The sequence below is a fragment of the Mercenaria mercenaria genome, unplaced genomic scaffold (genome assembly GCF_021730395.1).
Source record: "Mercenaria mercenaria strain notata unplaced genomic scaffold, MADL_Memer_1 contig_1709, whole genome shotgun sequence".
NCBI classification, from domain to species: Eukaryota; Metazoa; Mollusca; class Bivalvia; order Venerida; family Veneridae; genus Mercenaria; species Mercenaria mercenaria.
In genome coordinates, this window is record NW_026459709.1 from 276 (window position 1) to 6071 (window position 5796).

At 33.2% G+C, this 5796-nt stretch overlaps 1 long non-coding RNA gene across 1 annotated transcript; it reads left to right on the forward strand.

Annotated features, from left to right (window-relative positions):
* Window positions 1-2005: 2005 nt before the first annotated feature.
* LOC123543416 (uncharacterized) lies at window positions 2006-5338 on the forward strand. Its single transcript, XR_008368889.1, has 3 exons — window positions 2006-2358; window positions 3378-3487; window positions 4043-5338. It is a non-coding gene; the product is annotated as an uncharacterized LOC123543416 (long non-coding RNA).
* Window positions 5339-5796: the final 458 nt, after the last annotated feature.

Genomic DNA, 5796 nt, shown 5'->3' on the forward strand with positions numbered 1-5796 from the left:
ACACACCCCCCCCCCCACCAAAAAAAAAAAAAAAAAGAAATAAGTAATTGGTGAGAATCGCTGTTACTGCGTTCCAGCGTTCAAAAAAAAAAAAAAAAAAAAAAAGGACTGACTTCAAATCACTTGCCCCTCATCGATGTGGGTTCGAGCCTCACTCGGGGCGTTGAATTCTTCATGTGAGGAAGCCATCCAGCTGGCTTACGGAAGGTCGGTGGTTCTACCTAGGTGCCCGCTCGTGATGAAATAATGCACGGAGGGGCACCTGGGGTCGCCATATGACGTATCATGTGTCGGTGCGACGTTAAATCCAAAAAAAAAAAAAAAAAAAAAGGAACGCAAAAACAAACAAAAAATCGTAAAAACATGAAACTTCTTTGGCTCATCTCGCGCCATGTTTTTCTGTAACAGTACATCAGCACCAAATTCACTGTTAGGTCAAGATATTTAAATACGAACGAAGAATATTTAAAACTACTGTTCCCAAGTTGTGTGTGGAAAAGAACCAATGAAGTTGAGATCTTTCGAAAAATTTGTCCAAAAAGGGGCTTAACTTGTTTTAATTATTTCTGAAATTCTACAAAAATATTAACGTACTTTACTCACTCTTTGTCGTTCAAATATGATTTAGGTCTGTGCACTGATTGTACACATAAAGTTTACGTCTGACCATAAGGAGTTCTAAATCATTTTATTTTCCCTTTTAATATACACTGAATGCACATCCATCTGAAAATATAAAATTAACAAGATACTTAACATTCGATAACTTCATAATTTGCTTCTTTTCCACATAAAATTTGTGAACAGTATCGTTTTAAGGGAAGTTTCATGTTTTTACGTTTTTTTTTTGTCTTGTTTCGTTCCTCTTCTTCGGAAAGCCAAAACAATGATTTTTTTGCCATTTCTTTTTTCCGTTTTTCTTTCTTTTTTGTTAGGGTGGGGGTGGGGGAACTCAGCTCATCGCTAATCAAAATAGTACGCCAAAACTGTAAAGAAAATAAAAACAACAATACTTGATGCTGAAACAAAAACATCAAAATTGGCCGAAAAATGACAAAATTTATGACAGTTTTTGTGCTCCAATGCTGGTTTTCATACCTTGCTTTGAAGTAAGCATCAATGATTGTTACTAATGGTAATGTTTGGTAATTGAATATTGTTATTTTAGGAGAAAATAATCCCAGTTCGATATAAAATGACGTGATTTTCTCAACTGGAAGCGACCTGGCCCCATTCCCCAAAACAGCGACAAAAATACTGCAAACTTCTTAAAATAGCTATTAATATTACAAAGTTCGGGTTCAGAAGATTTGTCTTACACAATAACTGAAGGAACAACATTGTTATTGATTTTTTTTGTACTTTAATACATGTTAGGTGGTCGAAATTACACATACCACTGATTACAAATAGTATTCAAGATGACTGCGCCCCTCGCGATGCCTGCGGCACTGGACTGAAAAATCGGCAGAACGAGGGGATATGCCTTTTCCTTGACATGTATTTTATCTCAATCTATCAGATATCATGTCTTTTTATAATATACTACAGAAATACATCATTCCTTTTTTCTGCAGGATGTGAAATGACTCGGAATATTCACTGCTTTTGTAATTTTCTCGTTACTGTATCCGATGAAAAACACGCGCAAAATAACAATATTACATATTTCTTCAAAAACTGGGCATGGATTTGTCGGCAAGACATAACTACATCCCGCTGCATTCCCCGATTTCTAAAAAGTGTTTACTGTAACAAGACAATAACCAAAAACATTCAATTTTACTCACCGTGCTCGTTATTTTTGTAAACATCCTGCGCAATGCCTGCGCCGTCGGAAGCGCGATGCCTTCATTTCAGTGCGGCACATTTTGTGCCGCAGGCAACGTTTCATACCCGTGTCTAGGTAAAACTGGTAAATGCAAGTAGGAAAGTGTGTGACAGTAGCTGTCTGTATTTGCCAAAAAAAAATGCAATGGGTCAATAAATAAATGTGTCGCGCCATGAGATTTTTGGCCCAAATGCGGCGTTACGTCATTCGAGAAAAACCCGATTAAAGTTACGTCACAAAAATGAGTGGAGTTCAACACGTTTTCGCGTCAATTAATGCATTTTATCAATTAACACTATATTATTTGGACGATAAATGAATGAAGAGACAAACGTCATTTACCAAGCAGGTATTGTAACAGTTCCGTGTTTTGACATTTCGTTTCATTATCAAATAATTGACAATTTATCGCCCTTTGTACCAACACGCCATTTGTAAACATGAAAGGTCGTGTGAAAGGAAATTTTTAAACAGTAATTTGACGATTGATTTAAAAGGGATAATGAATGTCATTGAGCGATTTACTGGTAAGTAGTAATATTTACACAATATGTAGAGTTTTAAAATATTAATTAAATCCATATTGACCGTTTTGTCCTTCGAAAATATCCCGGAATTGTCATCTGGGCTTTAATTCTAGCTAAAAATATTCAGTTCAGAGATGTTTATTTGCTGTTATGGATCTCTGATGGTAATGGGAAATAATCAGAAAATTAAAACAGCGTCAGTTAAATAATGTCAGCCAGAACACCCGCAGTTTTTTCAAAAAGGAAATCACCCCCTCCGGAATCATTTAACCCCCCTTCTCCATTCCACAACTGGGTTACCTCAAATCACCCCCCTTCCCATCAACTTCTTCAAATACCTCCCTTCTCTTTCCCACCCATTGTCATATGAAATGCACCCTTCCTCAGCTTGAGAACTGCTTCCACACTACATTTATAAACTAAATACACCCCCTCTCCCCCCTCCTCCGTTCCTTTTAACTGTAAATTACCCCCCTCCTATATCCTCCAAATAATGGGGAGTGGGGAGGGGAGGCATTCATGAAGCTTACTTTTTTCCACAACAGTTTTCACTCTTATTTTGATCAGTGTGTCAGTATGAAAGACCAGTATGTCAAAAGTCACAGCCTTATCCATATTTATGTAGTGACTTACAGGAACAGTTTGTCAGTTTAAATAAATTATTTCTTATTCATGTCAAACTCACTTCAATTAGAAAAGTATAAAGAATAGCTGTTTGTTTTTATTTTGTATAAAACAGATGCTCAATAGCTTTTCATGTAAGTTTGCATTCAGTTCACTTGGCCATGATTGTTGGATTCCTCACCACTACATAATGTTCTTTACAAGTTACAAACAACTTCTACACATTAAATGAATATTTTTTAAACTTTAAAGACATTTTGTTAAGAAAGTCATGCTTTTGATTGGAACATATTACACTCATAGTATAAATCTTTGTGTTCTGTGTCCTGAGGTAACTAGCTAGGCCATCTTTATCTCACATTTCAGCTTTTTTAAAGTATTTTTTAATTTTACAGATCAACTATTGATGAACTACTGAGAAACATCTGGCATATTGCTATGACCTTAAACAAAAAAAGGAATTCTCAAGGCATGCCTACATATCACATGTTGGAAGAGTTTGTGGGTTTGTAATTTTCTGCATTTTTGCAGTTTTTCTATTGTAAGAAAGATAAATACATCTTAAGAATATATACAAAAAATAAATTCCTCTTAAAATAAGTACAAGTAGATTTATCTAAGTTAAATAAATCTTAAAATATCATACACATAAATGACCTGATTGTATTAATAGCATTTTGAAAGAAATCATTACTAGTCTAATAGATTCATTCAACAAACATATCTAGCATAAAAAGAGGAGAGTGGGGAAATATGCATAATGATTGAATATCATCATACATGTATTTTCCTAAGAAACTGTTGCAGTATTTGAGTATTCATTTAGTTAGACTGAATGAATTAATTCTTTTAAGTGTATGTCTACTAGTATGTCAGAAGATTAGCTAGTTTTTTGTATTCTTGAAAATTATGAGATTGATGGATGGATGGGTACTTAGTAGTCATGCTTTTATGTAGATTACACAAAAAGACACTTTTATTTTTAAAAAATGCTTCACAGTATTCTATTCTGTAACTTTCTACTTAAAGGTACTAATACTAATGTATTTTTGTTTTGCAGAATGGCTGAAGGAAGAAAGAATTTCCAGCCACAAAAATAAATTCTTTATGAATTTGTGAATGGAAATGAAACCCAAGGAACTAATATATTTGCTTACCATCCAGTTGAAAGTATGCCAATGGAATAAAGTGCAACTGTCAAAGAAGTGCACAAAATAAGGTCATGTTTTCTGCAAAAGTTCACCAAGCTGATTCAAACTACAAATGGGAGTCAAGAAAAAAGTAAAACTAACTGAACTGCCACAGTTCAACTGTGAGAAATGTTTGGTAAAAGTATGTTTTGTTGTCAGAACAGCAGTGAAGTGGTTAGAGTAAAACTGTCTTCATTGTTTAAGCAATACAGATTTTTTTTAAAAAACATACTCCATGCATAATATATCTTGAGTGCTCTTTTTTATTTAAATAATCATACAGTTTCAAGAAATTTGACAATAAATGCTATCTTTAATTTTATAAGAAAATAGTGCATTGTTGCCATGGTATTAAACATTAATCTGACTATAAATTATTGTAAAACATCTTTCATGTTTATATGTTCTATTTGTTAAAAAAAATAATGTAAGGTCATATTCTTTTCTTAGTAGTAACTGCATCAACAAAACGTTAAGTTATCTTTGAATCTGCCTTAAACTAGCAAGAGTTGTGTCGTGTGTATCAGAAAATTATGTATATCCCAAACAGTGTCACATCAATTTACATGAAATGAGGTTTTCTTACTTTTGAATATGAAATTAGACAGCTTTCAATGTATATATTATTTTGAAAAACACTTTAACATATTCAGTTATTTCAAGAACTTGATAGAAATGGTACTTTTGGTAAGAAAATACATCATGGTTGCTATGGTAACGAGTCACTGATCAGTGTGACATTTGTACTACTACTTTAAGCAAAATCAGTTTTAATATTTCTAATAATTATATCTTTTTGCCTGATTTTCTGTCTAACAGTTACAAAGAAATATGTCAATGTGTCAAGTGTTCTAACAACAAGGTTAATTTGTCATAGTTTTGTCATGTTATCTAACCCGTAATCCAGTAAATCTATTTTTGTACAAAAGAAAGCCATATTAAGATTTTTGCAAAAAAACTGTTATCTTTAAACTCTGTCTGTACACTGAAAAATGTTGACGGTATATTAGCTTCACTTTCTTGATGTAAATTTTGGCTGGATTTATCAAGGAACTATTCAAATTGGATTTAACAACTGTGTTGCCATGGAAACGATTTTAAGGGGAAAATAATATGTGCTTATATAAAAAAAATGAAACAGAAAGAAATAAATTTAATTAACTGTATGTTATGTTTGATATTTCATTATGTATTTTTTTTTCATATTATTTTAAGAAAGAGTCTGAATAAAAGATATTCTGCTCTATTTTGATACAGATAGACGAAAATATGGTGTCCGAAAGGCGGTAATTTCTCCATAACAACGGCTGATTTTGTTGTCTAATAGCAGAATTTTACTTGGAACATGACAATCTGTCAGATTACCTGAAAACCCCATTTTCGACCAAAATCGCATTTGGGCCAAAAATCTCATGGCCTGACACAAATGTTTCTGTGTACACCAAAAATTACTGTAATTAGAGTGTGATTATTTACTTGCTTTATAGTCCATACTGCAATCTTAATCAATACCGTTGTTGTGTTAAATATCCGACTGATTTATAATGAGTTGCTCATAATGGCCTTTGTTGTTACAGGTTTTGAATCAGCATCGAACAAGAATGTTGCAGAGAGATTGCAGATT